This window comes from Mustela lutreola, chromosome 5, assembly GCF_030435805.1.
Source record: "Mustela lutreola isolate mMusLut2 chromosome 5, mMusLut2.pri, whole genome shotgun sequence".
In the NCBI taxonomy this organism is placed as follows: Eukaryota; Metazoa; Chordata; class Mammalia; order Carnivora; family Mustelidae; genus Mustela; species Mustela lutreola.
Window position 1 is genome coordinate 114,210,018 of NC_081294.1, and position 17,229 is coordinate 114,227,246.

The 17,229-nt window shown below is 35.7% G+C and overlaps 1 protein-coding gene across 18 annotated transcripts in view; it reads right to left on the reverse strand.

The window, feature by feature from the left end:
- Positions 1-17,229, reverse strand: part of MEF2C (myocyte enhancer factor 2C) — a 163,346-nt gene that overhangs the window by 81,732 nt on the left and 64,385 nt on the right. The window lies entirely within an intron of this gene.

Genomic DNA, 17,229 nt, shown 5'->3' on the forward strand with positions numbered 1-17,229 from the left:
CAGGCAGAGAGAGAGGGGGAAGCAGGCTCCCTGCTGAGCAGAGAGCCCGATGCGGGGCTCAATCCCAGGACCCTGGGATCATGACCTGAACTGAAGGCAGAGGCTTTAACCCACTGAGCCACCCAGGCGCCCCTCCTTTGTTGATTTTAAAATGGACAACTTAAATTTTTTTTTCTCACCTTCATATCTAACCCATCTTGCAGAGGCCAGCCCTATTTTATCTAATACGTATTTGTGTGTAATCCCCAAATCTAGATTCCCACTCCTCAATTTTTTTTTTTTTTTGTCTTGGGACACCCAAAGGATATCCTCCAGTCCTACATCTATCTGAATGTCCTAGTAATCTCTTAAACCTCCACATCTTAAACTCATCATCATCCTTGAAGCTGCTCCCCCTCCTGGCTTGGCCATCTCACAATAAACTCAGTTACCCAAACTAGAGACCTCAGAGTGAACTTTGAATCCTACCCCATCCCACAAACCTAAATATAAATGTATTGACAGGAACTGTGGGTGAACAGACAGAAAAACCTGATCTTTTGGTCTCCTCAATCCTCCACACTTTGTTAATACTGTTTTATCTATCATCCTTTATTTTTCCCTAATAGCACTTCTCACATTTCATAATTTGTATATTTTTGTATGTGATCATTTGATGTCTGTCTCTTCCTCTACAGTGCATGTTTCACAAGATCTTATGCCATTTTTATTTTGCTCACAGTGTATGCCCAGTGCTTGGACCAGCAGACACATATGGGCACAAGTTAATGATCTGTAGTATAAAAATGAAATAGGGAGAACTATTAAGTGAAGTTTCTAGAAATATCAAATTGATCTATATTATCTAAAATTATGGGGCGCCTGGGTGGCTCAGTGGGTTAAAGCCTCTGCCTTCGGCTCAGGTCATCCCAGGGTCCTAGGATCGAGCCCCACATCGGGCTCTCTGCTCAGCGGGGAGCCTGCTTCCCCCACACCCCCCTGCCTCGCCGCCTGCCTCTCTGCCTACTTGTGATCTCTGTCGAATAAATAAATAAAATCTTTAAAAAAATAAATAAAATTATGTGAAAGCTTTTCCCATGACATTTTAAAAAATCAAATCTTCAGTAGACTTTTAAAAAGATAAATCTATGCTCAATAATGATTATATTGCTTTATCACATTTGCATTAAAGGCAGGATGGTAAAAAGGGAAGAACATGGGGCCTGGTTAAGAGGATCCCAGATTTGAATGCTGAACCTGTTATGTGCTAGTCGTGAGAAATTCATTTAAGTTCTTTAGTTGGATTTTTCTGAGTTTGATTTTTCATCTAAAATAGAGAGGACGCCTATTCTTAGTGTTGCTGTGAAGACTGCACAAAATAACATCAGTGTACAGTAGTGAGCATACTGCTTAACACTAAAGCTCAATAAACCTAGTTCCCATCCCTCACTTGGCTGATGTACAGAAAAAGGACTTACAAAATATGTCTATGTTGGTGGCTATGAAGAGTCTACTGATTAAGGCTATTTGAGGATCTCATTATTCCTAATACAAAGAGAAAGCAGAAATCTGGAATCCCCTCTGATCATTCTTTGGAAAATACGGTATTTATCAGCCCACATCAGCTAGTCAATCTCCACTCAGATACATTATTTACATTTCAACTTTGGACAGTTTTTCTTTGTAATAATTGCCAATGTCCCACTTTTTGTTTTATGATTATTGATTGTCTTTCTAAGGTACTTCTACTAAATATACCTAGTGTTTTATTTTCATATCTGATTATCACACTACTTTAGAAGCTTTTTTATTCTAGTTTATTCAGATGAGTTATGATTGGTATTAATAATGAATTAAGACTACCTCTTTAGAATAGATAAAGAATCATAATAATTACATAGATTTATATAAAATGTCTTTTAATATTTATTTTAGAAGCAATTTAGTTACCCAGATGTATTTGCACATTGGTATTTTATTTAGTGAAACAGTGTAAGAGTAGATTCAATACAGAAGGCACTGGCCCAAAATACTTTCATATATCTAAAACCACTTTTAATCAGACTTTCATGACCACAAACTGTAGGTGGAATGTCTCAATACAGTATGGTTTCTGTTGTACTCAACCTCAGAATTTAGTACGTTACAACACTCACCATCAAAGTACATTTCAGCACAGAAATATCATTAAAGCTACTATTTGTGTTTACTTTTAGTTATTCCTCAACTTTTGTGTAACCAAATAGGCTTCTGGATAATGCATACTTATTTAATAATACCTGTCAAAAAAGTCAGCACATATAGCTTCTTCTCATTAAAACTGCAAACTGAAATGGTGCTGACTGTATTAAAGCATTTAAGAAAATATCTTCAAAATCTACTCTTAATTGCTCTAAATTTAATTCTGTATTATGTTCATATTCCTCATAGCATACTCAAAATGTATTTTAGAATGCTTTTTTCTCATTGTGCATGGCTAGATAAAACTGTTTTTAAGCATTAAGTTTTCTAAAGAGACCTGGGATATTACTCTTCGTTTAAAATATGCCACTCAATGACAAAGATTGCAGCTCAGAGCTTTTATACTTAAATATAATAATGTATTGTAATGATTACATTTTTTATAACTTGACAATAATTTGTAATGGGAACAAGTCCATTTCTATTAAAATAACATTATTTTTAACCTTAGGTGAGACGGAAAACTCTTTTCATAGTAGTAGGCAAAGAGATGCTCTTTTCCAGTGCTTACAACAATCATGGTGCACTGACAAGAGAATAAAGCCAGTATTGTTTAGTGGACACTGTAATTCGACATTAGTTTTCAGAATTAAAGAGACTTAATATGTAATATATGCACAGAAAGCAAACACTGACAGTTTTAATTTTCTTTCCTTTACTTCTTGAATCAGACCCAAATATAATGATGATGTTGCAGTAAGAGGATTCAGTATTGAGTTTTAGAGTAACTTCAAGTTTTAACTCCTAGCATAAGGGCAGGCATCACACATTTATACATCTTACATTAGGTATCTTACATTTATAATTACTTTAGAACTTACAAGGTATGAATCAGGAATTGAAATCAGAATTTGAAATTGAGAAAAGGCACCTTATTAAATATACCTCCATACAACTGAGTTATAAAAAATTTGGCAAATCTGTTCATAGAAACAAATATAACTTGAGCGGTTTTTATTGAGCATTTTCTATATGCCGAATGAGAAGCACTATTTATTGACCATTCTCCCTGTCAGATATTTGTGCTAGGTGCTGGGGCTTCTATTACATATATATCTCCCTTGTTCATGTCTCCTCCTCATGGCTGGAGAACAAAATAGTCATTTAATTCATTAAGGCTAAAAGCAAGTTGCTTTATTTGAAGCAAAGTTTATTACTTAGTTAATAGTGTTATATTTTCAGTCATGTGTAATGATCTGAAATTGTACTTTTATCTAGAGTTAGAGGTGAATTCAGTTTTTGTTTTCTGACCAACCTTTTCTCTAGACTGAACAAGAAAAATAACAGTAGATGTTAACTGAATCAAGATGAATATGAAATGAAACCTACCATATTGGTTACTTCTTATCTTGTACTCAGTGAAAGCTGATTGTGGTATTACGTCCCACCCCCTTTCCATCTGGTTGCTGGCAGGCTCCCAATCAAGCAGCAAGGCTTAAATTAGTTTAAATGCCAATTTCTTCTACGAAGCTTTCATTGTTATATTTGGAAAAAAACTCATTCCTCCCTCACTGTCATCCTCTAAAACGTTTTACAAACCTTTACTATGAGACTTTTTCTAATATTATAGAGTTGGTTGTTTATGAGTCTGCCTCTCCTATTGGCTTTCAAGTTTCCCAAAGACCCCATCTGTGGCTTCACCCAGACTGACCAGTGGACACTCAATGAACATTTGCTGAAACAGTGAATTATGGAATGGAAATAGTCTATTTTAAAGTCTGAATATTTGGTTTGTGGCCAAATTTGATGAAAAAGATGAGGTTCTAAAAAATGGTGGCATGAAGTCAAAGAAATTCCCCCCTTTTTTGTAGAAATTAAGATAACCTTGATTTTATAACTTTTGAACTAAAATAACTTTTGTAAAGATTAAGCTCATTTAGATTTTTTAACAATTATTCAGCAGTATCTTCTGTAGGGATTTTGTTGTTTTGTTTGCTTACTTTTAAATTAGCTGTTTCAAGGTCTGAGTACTTAAGGCTTTAGAGGGAGAAACCAATTTTCAATTATGCTGACTTTTTAAAAAAAGATTTTATTTATTTATGTTATTTGTCAGAGAAAGAAAGAGCACAAGCAGGCAGAGTGGGAGGCAGAGGCAGAGAGAGAAGCAGGCTCTCCGCTGAGCAAGGAGCCTGATGTGGGACTCAATCCCAGGACCCTAGGATCATGACCTGAGCCGAAAGCAGTGGCTTAACCAACTGAGCCACACAGGCGTCCCTATGTTGACTTTTTAGAAAACTTGAGTTACATAGGATTTCAACAAAAATTTGCTACCAAGAGAAAAAATAGTCTTGGGGCGCCTGGGTAGCTTAGTGGGTTAAACCTCTGACTTTGGCTCAGGTCATGATCTCAGGGTCCTGGGATTGAGTCCCACATCAGGCTCTCTGCTCAGCAGGGAGCCTGTTTCCCGCACTCTCTCTGCCTACTGATCTCTCTGTGTGTCAAATAAATAAAATCTTAAAAAAAAATAGTCTTAGTGGAACAATATAATTTTCTGCTAAATGTACTTTTTTAACCTTTTTGATCATTTCATCTCTCAAAAATAAGAGACTTTGGATATATGTATTTGTTTTAATTAACAGTTTACATGTTAGTAACATGAATCTTGAGAGAGAGTGACTATACCATTTTGGAATCTGTAATAAAGTAGCTAAAGAATGGAGAGAAATATATTATGTACATATGCTCTAGATTTCAAGAAAAAAGACATTTCAAAAAGTTCCGAGAAAAGTGGGCTTTATTTCTTGCCTAGATGACTCATCATGAAGGATGATAAAGTGTGAAGATAAAAATTTAATTTTATAGTCACAAGATACAGAGATAAAGAGGCAGGATCTAAGAGTTCAAAATGACTGCATTCTTTGAGCAAGAATTTATTGAACCTTCCAGTTCAGATTGTCAAAGAACATGTATTCGGCAAAGTATTTGATAAAATCCTCATCTCAATATTACAGAATTGAGACTAGCTAGTAGTAATTTAGAGGATTTAAATATGAATTGATTGATCAGTGTTAAGTTTAAGGGGAAAGTCTCTAGTAAAGGGCCATAGAGTTCAGTAACTCTTCTGTCTCGGACATTTCTATCACTGGTTTAAATGAAGATGCTTATCAGACTAGTGTATTAACATAAATTTGGTAGAGTCTCTATCTGTAACTCTTGCTACGGACTAGAAAGCTGGTCACAAATAGCATGATGATACAGGTAATTTTAGAGTCTCCGTTTATATTTTAAAAATACAATTCTACAGGTTCGGGTTGGAAGAAAATTAATGTGGTGGCTGATTTGGGGACAAAGATCTAAAGTTATAGTGGAAATTAATAATTCTAATGATCTTTTATTAGTACTAATTAATCTTAGGCACAGTATTTAGTTCTGAGCATTGCATTTTAAGATGATACTGACAAAATCAGTGTCTATTGGATAGCAAACAGGTTGATGTAGGATCCAAGAACATTTTGCATTAGAAATCACTGAGGGAGGGACACCTGGTGGCTCAGTGGGTTAAAGTCTCTGCCTTGCTCAAGTCATGATATCGGGGTCCTGGGATGGAGCCCCACATAGGGCTTTCTGCTCAGCGGGGAGCCTGCTTCCTCCTCTCTCTCTCTGCCTGCCTTTCTGCCTACTTGTGATCTTTGTCTGTCAAATAAATAAATAAAATCTTAAAAAAAAAAAAAGAAATTACTGAGGCAATCTGGAATGTTTAATCCAGAGAAATATGGTTAAAAGTGATATGCTGAACACTTTCCAAGATCTGAAGACTTGTGGTACGCGAAGAGGCAAATGAGTTACTCCGTTTTATTCTACAGACTAGAACTAGAAAGCACTGCTGAAAATCTTTTATTTTTTTTAAGATTTATTTATTTATTTGAGAGAGCAAGTGTGCATGCAAGTATGTGTATGTGTGTGCTGGGGCGGGGGGGGGAGCAGAGGAAGAGAATCTTAGCAGATTCATGGCTGAGCCTTGAGCCTGCCACAGGGGGCTGGATCCCACAACTCAGAAGCAGAAACCAAGAGCCCGATGCTCAACCAACTGAGCCATCCAGGCGCCCCTGCCGAAAATCTTTTGAAGAGGCTGAAAACGGGAAAATCTAGTGAGGAGAATTGCCAAAGAGTGGATCTAGGCTCATAAAGTAGGAAGCAGTTCATTCCTGAACATGTTCAAGTACAGCTGTTTATCGAGGAAGGTGTAGGTGTTCCTGAATTAACAGGAAGCTGGACTAGAGTAACCTTTAACATATTTATTTCAGATTTTAGATGTTCAGATTCAATGCCTAGGTAGCACAGGCTTCTAGATCAAGGGGAAGATCTGAGTGAATGGTAATATGGCTCAAAACGAGAATCTTATTTTTGCAGTTTCCCTCTATAGGATGCCTTAAGTTTTGGTTACTCAATCTCAGAAGTACGGCATCATAATCACCTCTGATTTCTATATTCCAAGAAATAAAACACTGTCACTTTTTGTAGCTAGATAAGCTACAAAGACTGTAAAGAATTTGAGTTATAATATTAAATTCTGGGCAGTGCTGAAAATGCATAGAAAAGTAATGGTAGAGATAATTCATCTCATTAAAATGTTTTTAAAGAAGCAGTGTGACATAGAAACAAAAACATGGGAATTAAAAATCAAGTCTAGGATCTGCCACTTACAAGCTGTGTACTCTTGGGTAAATTGTCTAACTTCTCTGAATCCCGGTTTCCTCCCCTGTAAAATGAAGGTTATACGAAGCATCTTACAGAGTCTTGGGAGTTAATCTAAGGCTGTAATAAAAGTGTAAGTGACTTGTTGACTGAAACACTATACAAGGCAGGTAGTATTTTTTTCTCTGATGCACTGGGCTCAGTTATTTCTTGTTACATACTGTAAAAGATTGCTGTCCTAGAACCTGACAACTTGTGTTAACCATTATTATTTCTAGACTAGAGTTTCTCTCTCAGCTAGACCTTGAACTTCCCTTGACAGCCCAGAACATCTCTTTTCCAATCTTGTACTCTGAGGTCCCAGGACAATACTTGGCTAAATATTTGATGAATGAATGCATGGATAGATGGGTGGAGGAATTACACATTTTTTGCAATCCAAAATGAATGACTAAAAATAACTTTCTATGCATGATCTAACTATGTTAATAGAAAATTTGCCGCTGAGACAGCAAAATTTCATATTGTTATTTTCCTTTTTTGTCATAGTAATTTACTGGGAAAACATGCATTTGGTAAAACTGAATAGTAGAGAAATTAGACTGGGTTAAAATTTGTGTGTGGATTTGTTTCTTATAATTGCTTTTAGATAAGTGTTGACTTTATCTGGTGACTTTTTTCTAATAAGTTCAAAGACCTTATAATAAGTTATCTCACTACATTTGACAGTGTCTCTTTCAAGTTAGGATATGGTACAGTTCATCATCCCATTTCTTAGATGACACTGTACACAAAGACATGAATTGCCATATCCAAGGTCACAAAGCTAGTTCCTGGATGAATTAGAAATAGAACCCTCTTCACACAAAATTCATTCTCCATTCCATTAGTCAGTGTTCCTTCTTTTAGATAACTAGGCATTTCAGGGGCTGACATTCAGCACAGCATGGATCCCATCAACCGTTGGCTGAGCAGTGTACATACATTAAGAATTGTCAGCAGTTCTGATGAGTACAAGCAAAGTAGTGCATAACTTATTAATTAAGGTAACGATAGCTCTCTAGGTTAAAGTAAAAAATATTAACAATACAAAAATTGAGAAGAAGTTGGCTTCTACATTCTGACAATAAATCAAAGCTCTTTTTGTGTGGACACTGTAGCCAATTCTGCCCTCAAGACCTCCAGCCATTCCCACTAAAGCCAGCGGGAACCACATGTATACACTAGTGGGCATGCAGTAGTTCTATATTTACGAATGTTTATTTAAATTTCACAAAATGAGAAACATTTTGGTTGGTAAAAAATACAGGTCTGTTTACAGGCAGAATAAAAAAAGGTGGGACTCTAATTTACACACAGGTAATGTAAATATCAAGTTCTAAAAACAGAGGACAAGTCCTGTACCATTTCCTACGGGGCAGGGAGATTAGTTTGACTACTGTGTAACAGAAAGGACATTTAATAATGAGCCTCCACGCCACATGTGTGTCTGCTCCGTTCACCCCCAATCTCGGCTCTGTTCATAAAGTTACCTAAGGAGAACTTTCCTGCCATAGTAACTGTGGGAGTACTTGCACCTTACAGGAAAGTTCCAAATAAATGAAAGAAAAGACCTTTGGAAAGAGCAGCTTCTCACATCTACAAGAATAACCGAGTCCTAACTCAAAAAACAACTTGCAACGCATTACTGAGGGAAGCAACCATTTTTTAATCTATGGGTCCCTAACACTTCTTTCCATCACTCAGAATACGGTCAACAGAATCCTAATTGAACTGCTCAATGAATGGAGAACTTTTTACTCATTTCTTTAACTCATAAAGTAATTATTAGTTTCTTTGTTTTACAATGTATTTGGGACAAATGTATCCAAGGAATTCTACTTTCAAATTTTGAGGTTTTCTCTCTCTCTCTCTCTTTTTTTGTCCAACTAGAGTCACGATAAATATAACCCTCATCCTATGAAAATATTTTAGATCCATTCCTCCTTACCCCCAGCATAGATAATCTCTCAGTTTCCTCCTGGTTAAGGAAACAGAGTGACTAATGAAGGACAAGACGGACAGTTCATAGATACAATGCAGTCTCTAATCCACAGCCATGCAGTCTTCCTATGTGTTTAATGGGTTAGGGATGGAGTCAAGAGTCTGCAGCGACAATCTCTAATTGAAAATAAGGGAAATGCCCTCTTAAATGCTCTTTTTCTTCCCCTGGCTTGTTCCTGACAGTAAGTAATGGTACAACTGTTCTAAACTATTCCTCTTCAATTTTATTTTGTTTAATTCAGTCTGTCATTAGAAAGGCTTGCGAGCTTTAGGCTTGATGATTACTCTCGGTGGGAGGAAGCAGTGCCACTGCAGACTTGTGTTCTAGACAAGCGCTCCTTTATACAATGACGGGGCCTGCCATCGTAAATGAAAGGCTCTTTAAAGAGCAGTGAGGGACTCTTTTAAGCAGACTGCTACCATGTGCTTGTAACCCTCCAGCATAACTTGCGAGGATGAGACAGCAGTGTGTTCTGCTGCAAAGAGGACTATTGTCCTCGTTAGCCTCAAGCAAATTGAGCCGTGTTTCACTGCAATGTAGCAGGATTTCCAAAGGGGTTTCAAGCAGTAGTTCCTAAAACTCTGAACAGAATAAAAAGATTAAAATAGCGAATGTAGTGTGTGGAATTCAGAACTCTACCAACCCCTCACCTAAGTCAACCCCTTACCCCCCAAATAAAACTCTTAAATTTTGTGCACTGTACACTTCTTGGGCAAAAATATTGAACAATGAGTTAGATTAAAGTTAAGTAATTGAATGCATATGAATAAACCTGAGTGTTTACTCACAAACTCACAGGGTTTGCATTTTAAAACTTATAGTAGCTGATTTCTGATATATCTGTCCATAGGAGGAAAAGGAAGAAAGATGGTCTACAATTATTAAACTTACCAGGATTTAAAAGATTTCATTGTAGCCCATTTTTAAGCCTAAGAGTATTCTGGATTTTAAAAAGAGGGGGCTATAATGCAGTATGTTTTTAATTTTTTATATAAGCCATTCAGGTCTCCTTGGTTCGTTAAAAGGCTGATTTATGTTCTAAATTCGATCTGTGGATGCAGTCACAAAATAAATACCTCTGTTTCTTTATACCTCATATACCTAAAATGTATCATTTGAATCTGAGAAGAATCAAATAAACCAGACTAATATTTTGGGGGCAAAAACATGTTTACTAGTTTAACAAAGCCAAAATGTACCTAAGGTAAAGGTCAAAGACTACTTCATTCCCTGCTGAGCAAATGCTCAGGAAGCACATTTGTCTACGTTTCCTGTCATAACAGGAAGAGTGTAACTTCTTCCTTTCCACGATGGCTTCAGTTTTACCTCCTAACTCCAATATTTTCTCCCTCAGGGCCTTCCAAATCAATCCTCGCAAGACAGAAGGCAGGAGGCTGTCTCCGTTGTAGTTTCCAAACAGTTGCGTTTGTTGAAATGTTATTTAAATGTTAGTGATTTCTTAAGCTAAACTGTTCCAACTTAAAATTAAAAGTCAAAATTCCAAACATTTACAGTGGTTCTCTTATTCTTATTAGTGGTTCAACTTATTTCAAAAGAAATGCAAGTATACCTATTCCATATTATGGAATTTCATTTACTTCAAATTAATTATGTTATTTTTCTTTTTCAACCAAAGCTATCATTCTGGAGTGAGGAGGGGGCATTGCCATACCTTCTTCAATTAGAGTCTGTGAGGATGTAAACTTTAAAAATACTATTATGATAATAATTTTTAAAGGAGCTCATTTTGAACGAATAAATTACAATGTTAGAGGAGGTCTAGACGGCAAAGGACACAGTTTTTGAAAAAAATTAGCAACATGTTCTTTAATCTACAGTTTGGAAAAACCTCTTGGTTTATGTGGTCTATTTATAATGTTAATATTTTTAGGGTTGGTTTCTCAGTAATACAATGTCACAGCGTTTGTGCATTTGCAAAGCAAAAGGTGACTTGTCACAGACAGAATGGGGTGTGCGAGCATTTGCAGAGGTGGAAGGTCCATTCAATCCCAACTTTCTACTTAAAACCATTGAGATACAATAAATACAAGCATCAGGATTTTTCTAAATCATGGTTTTAAATGGAAATGGTATGAGATACTCAAATCAGAACTGAAACAACAAAACATCTTGAAGCCCTCAAGTACATGGAGGAAACTATTACCTTTTGCCTTGTGCAACTTTTGGCCTCTCTTAGATTCCTTATTAAAGGAAAGTCAATGAAATAGTTTGAGAGCATCTAAGACAGTACTTCTCTGGTAGTAAAGGAATAGATCTATTCAATACAAATATAAACTATCCCACATGTATGGGATGCATAGTAAGTGTGTGGTGTGCTATCTCTAAGATTCAACCATATAGAGGGGAGACCATTTGTGAATTGTTTTTAAATTGCTAGGAATAGAATAGAAACGAATGACCTGATATCACAGCTGTTAAATGTACATCTGAGCACTCTAGCTACTGCTTTCTTTGATTTGGAAACTCTCAAAAGTGTATTTTTTTTCCTTTTGGTTTCCTTTCTCAGTCTCTTCAATCACTAGTAATTCCAGCTCTCTGAACAAAACTTTTTCCTTTGATTTTTTTTTTAAAGATTTTATTTATTTATTTGACAGACATATCACAAGTAGGCAGAGAGAGAGGGGGAAGCAGGCTCCCTGCTGAGAAGAGAGCCCAATGCAGGGCTCCATCCCAGGACTCTGGGATCATGTCCTGAGCGGAAGGCAGAGGCTTTAACCCACTGAGTCACCCAGGCACCCCTTCCCTTTGGTGATTTTAAGATAAATGAAAGAATGATCTAACTTATGTGCATGGGGAACCTTTAAGTAGGCATCCACAGGACGTATCAATAGACCCTATAATTCAATTCTGAAATGTACTACTATGTGCTAATATGTTACTATGATACACCCTGATTTTATATATTAAAATCAAGTTTAGGGGAGGCAGTTAGCTGTTAAGAAATGACACTGAGGGGGGAAAAAGGAATAATAATCATCATTATGAAGTATTTGTGGATTTTATTTTAGATTTAAATCAACACTTTGGTGATTTTTTTGAACTTTTTATTCACCTAATTTAAAACAAGGTTCCAGACATTGATTGAGAAACATGGATAACTCTCTGATAGTATCTTAAGTATAATTTCCTCTCTAATAATATATACTTACTTGGTATGCATACAAACAACTAATGATTCTGGAAATTCTGTTTGTGCAAATGATAAAAGAAAATGTATATGTCTAGATTACTCTGTTCTTTGACTCATGGTTCAGGATTCATCACAAAGTTACTTCTTGAAGCAATTTATTTGTCTTTCTAAATTATCTTGTTCCTTACATTTAAAGAGTAGGTTAGTAGGTTGTTACTCTCAAGTTTAGAACTATAATTAGCCTTTTATTTACTGGTATTCTGGATATCACCTTGAAGGAACACTACAGTAAAAATTCCCCTGAAATTTCAGCTTAAATTCTAAGAACTGCCTAACATAGTGGAAAACAGGAGAAAGTAAGGAGTAACATTCGTTTCTTTTTAAAACAGAGTCATTTGAGGAAATAAGTAAATCTCTTTTATTCAGTTTACTTTAAAAAATATCAGATTTAGTTTAAAAACATCCATTTGTAGAAACTGTTCATATGTTGTACCTACACTGAACATATTTCTCCAGGATTTTTTTCTGAGCCCATTTAAGGCAATTTATAAGTTGTACAGAGAAACTGACATAGGGACATAAGAAAAGAGAAAAAGTGAGAAAATTTAACAGCTACGATCTCTGAATTCTTTTTAGTCATAAGGGGATTCTCTTGTTCTATTAACAGGAGAATGCTCCTAATTGTCTTTAATTTGTGCTCCAGATATTGCACTGATAATTACATAAAATTTTGTTTGCTGGCAAAAACCATTAGTGTGCCAGAACTGATAGAAGAGAGCTTAAGACATTTAAAAATCTTTTTCCCTTAACTTATTATATTAGACCTTGAGTTATTTGGCAAATATTTTTTCCCTTATAATTATTCAAACATTTAAATGCCTTTTTATAACAAATCACACAAATGCATTTGCATTCACCTTTCTTATCCTTTCAAAGTGGAGAAGCTGAAAATTTAAAATAGAACCATACATGTATAAACATGTTTAGGTTAAGCAAGCCTAATTTTTATATTACTTTATTCTTGATACAACTGACATCACAGATTTCTAAGTCTATTCTGTTTGTAAAAAGAGTCATACAAAGACAAAAGTCATTAAAAAAATCTGGCTTTTTCAGGGGCGTATTTACCGGGACCATATGAAGGAGGGTAATATTATTGCCTGATTGCTGAAGGTACTTCAGGGGGGTAGAAACAAAGAACGCAGATGGAGACATTGAAATTGTAGTGTTAGAATAAGCTGGAAGCTGAAGTGATAAAAACGGTGGTAAGTAGTTCAAAATAACTTCGTCAGTAGCATACATTTGAAAAGTCCCACAAGCATAGAGCTTCGAAAGCTACTGCTTTCCATCCTTGTCACAAGCCCTGCTCTACAAATGTTTGTGATTCTCCTTCTGGTCCAGGAGCCATCCTCTGCTATTAGCTGCTCCAGCTCCGAAAGGATTCTCTCACTCCCTGTGAGCTTCCAAAGCCTCCTTTGTATTCCTGCTCTGCTCTGTTCCACTTTTCCTTCCAGCTCCCTGATAGCTTTTAAAGGTAAAACCCTCTTGAAATGAAGGTTCAGGTATGACTCTAGTGTGTGACACAGTGCGGGAGCTGTTTTGATGGAAGTCACATTAACTTTTAACAGCTAATGGTTTAAAGAGCCTGAGTCTTAATAGGAACAGCTAATAGATACATTTATTGGGCATTTATTGTATGTTAGATGCTTTACATTTATCCCCTAATTTGATTATCCCAGTGACCTGAGGAGCTGGGTACAATTTTTTAACCTTCACTCTACTGATGAGGGAACTGATAAGGTTCAAAGGGGTTAAGGCACTCGCTGGAGGTTAATACAGCTAGTAGGTGGCAGAACTGGGAGCAGAGCTAGGTTTGTGTGTGTCTAAAAACCATCCTCCACCATTATGTTATACTGGATGCAATATGACGTAATTGGGAAAAGCAAAGACACAAAACCATGCTCTTAGCCATTATATTACACAGGATGCAGCATGACATAATTGAGAAAAGCATGTTTTGTTTTACTTTTTTAATCTGAAAGATGTGGGCTCCAAATCTTGGCTACCACCTGCTATTACTATCTGACTTCAAAGCTTTGCCTGATCTGAGCCCTGCCTAGCATCTAATCTTTTCTCTCATCTCTCTAAAGTCATACACATCAGACTCAAGTTCCACGAGCTTTCCCTTGGCTCCTTAGCAAGCTCTTTCCGTTCTTAAGGAGCTCTGCAAATATTGTTCCATCTGGAATGTTGTCACCTGCCTAACTCTGACTCATGTCTTCATTCCCATCTTTCAGCATTTCCTCAGAGAGACCTTTCATCTAATCCCCAATCTAAATAAAGCACCTCTTGTCATAATTTGATAGCACTTTGATAATTTCACTCGTAGCATGTTATTTACAACATTTGTATTATATATTTGCACATTTCATTTCTGTGTCATTCCACTAAGCCGGGGATCCACAAAATCTGGCCCAGTACAGCTTGTTCCATTTTTGTCAGTAAAGTTTTATTCAGATTGGGTCACAAGGTCAAAAATATTGCTTTCTGGCCCTTTATAGGAGAAGTTTGTTGACTTCTGTGGCAGATGACAAACTGTGTAAGATTTGTCTGGTTTACCCTGAATACTTAATGTCAGGCACGCTGCAATCTAATACTATTTGTTGATTTAATAAATAAATGAGATATTCAACTATAAATGGGGTTAATAAGAATGAAATGAAAGAATACATATGTAATTCTTGGTGCATGTTGTTTTTATTAAGCTGACTGAAAATTTCTTTAAGATTAATTAAAAATTTATGATTTTATTTATTTTTACATACTGGCTTAAGAGATCCATCCAGTTTAAGTGAGAAATTGAGAAATACGTAGTTTTCATAAACTCAGAAACTCTGGACAAATTTTGAAAAAAAAGAGCTGTTAAGTTTTTTCTTTCTCTTAAACTATTATATGTATACACCTGGAGTTTCTGAATTTTACTTGTTCTCCCTACTTCCATTATGAAAGGCAGAGGAAGGATAAAATTCAATTTAAATAGTTAGCTGCTCTGTTTTATAGCAATGTTAATTCTTAATGATATTCAACTTACACATCAGCTTTATAATATTTCATTTCACACTTTTATGTCTCTCTTTCTTATTCTGTAAAAACACATCCTGTTTTCTGTATAGCTAAATAAACACCTGCAAAAGCAGAGCAGGTTTTTACTACTTCTTAAGAAAAGATGACAGTGAACCATTGTGTGAGGTTCTATTAGGGAGTCTGCAGTGGGGGAAGCTTCAAAAAGAGCAAAACAGTTACCATTTTTCTTTTCAACACGTGAACACATAGTTTAAAGGAAGCCCAGGGCCAGGGGTGCCTCCACACTTGGGATGATTTGTTACTGCAGATTTGGTAGTGTTGATTATAGAAGTGACCTACATCTTTCAGGCTCTCATGACTGCTCTTGTAGTAGGTGAGTGGTACACATAACAAACATGTATAAGTAAGATGGATGTTGGAGACTGTCAATAGCCACCTATAATCATCACGAAATACACACTAAAACATGGCAGTTTTCAATTTTACCAATTTGATTTAAGAGTATGAGTGAAGGGCCTGCTGAACCTACAATATGGAGAAGACTACATAGATCCTATATTTCTATAGAATAAAATCAAGAAATTCATCATCAGGATTAAAAAATCATAACTGAACTAGATTTAAACAATTTTTCTTCTAAAACTATTAAGACTTCTGACATGGATGAGAGTAACAGCAACTGTAGACACAGCCACATTTAAATTAAGAAAAGACGTTCAATTGTTAGTTCAAAAGTATGTGCTAAAATTCTTGCATCTTGTGTGAATTTTATGTTCCTTTATAAAGCATAATGAAAACTCCATGAATTCAACCTACAAAAATTTTCTTCTCTCTTTGAAAGCAAAAGGAAGATACAATGAATTTCATGAAACTAAAAATTACCTGGCATTATTAATGAAATGTAGGTACTAATTCATATAATTTCTGACTATACTCCAAATGGATTTTAGTCCAAATAACAGTCTAAAGAGTCAATGGTACATGGCGTTCAATATTTCAATCTTAATTTCAAGTTGTAAGCCAGCTAAAAAATACTGTGGTTTTATATTGACAGAATTGCTATTTTTGGCTTGACCCATAGCAATAAACATGTAGGAAAACAATGAAGAAATCCATCATAAACCTTTATTTATCCTTTAGCTCAGTTTTCAGCCAAAAATAGTTCAAGTCATATATACTTTAAATACAATAATTTAAATTTACAAAAATTTAAATCTAAAAAGTTTCTTTATCTCTTAATGACATACTGGCTTTGATGGCATAATGAACAACTTCTATTCATTATAATTTACACAGGTAACAACTAAGTGTCCATCAATGGATGAACACATAAAGAAGTGGTTACACGCTCACGCGCACACACACACACACACACACACACACACAGGAACATTATTCAGCCATAAAAAAGAGGAAATCCTACCAGTTGCAACAACATGTATGAATCTTGGAGGCATTATGCTAAGTGAGGTAAGTCAGACAAAGAAAGAAAAGACTGTATGATCTCATTTATATGTAGAATCTAAAAAACAAACTCACCAAAAGAGATCAGATTTGCAATTATCAGAGGAGGAGTGTGGGAGGAAGGAGAAACAGATAAAGGTGCTCAAAAGGTGCAAACTTCCAGTTACAAGATGAGTTAAGTACTAAGGATGTAATGTGCAACATGGTGACTATAGTTAATACCACTGTATGATATAAAGGAATGTTGCTAAAAGAGTAAATCCTAGGAGTCCTTATCACAAGGAGAATTTTTTTTCCTTTTTCTTCTTTATTTTCTTTTTATTGTATCTATATGAGATGAAGGATGTTAGCTGAACTTATTATGGTAATCATTTCACAAAAATATATATAAATCAAACCAACACAGTGTATGTGTTAAAATTATACAGTGATGTATGTCAGTTACTTCTCAATAAAACTGGAAAAAATATTAAAAAAACTTAAACCATGAATTAGTTCTAGTCTCACTTGCAGTTCCAATAAGACAGAAAGGGACAACTGGAGAGCTAGACTGTCTTTATTTGGGGGATTGTCTGGTGAGGGCATATTGGAAATTATCCTCTTAGCTTTCCCCAGAGTAAATGGGCAACAG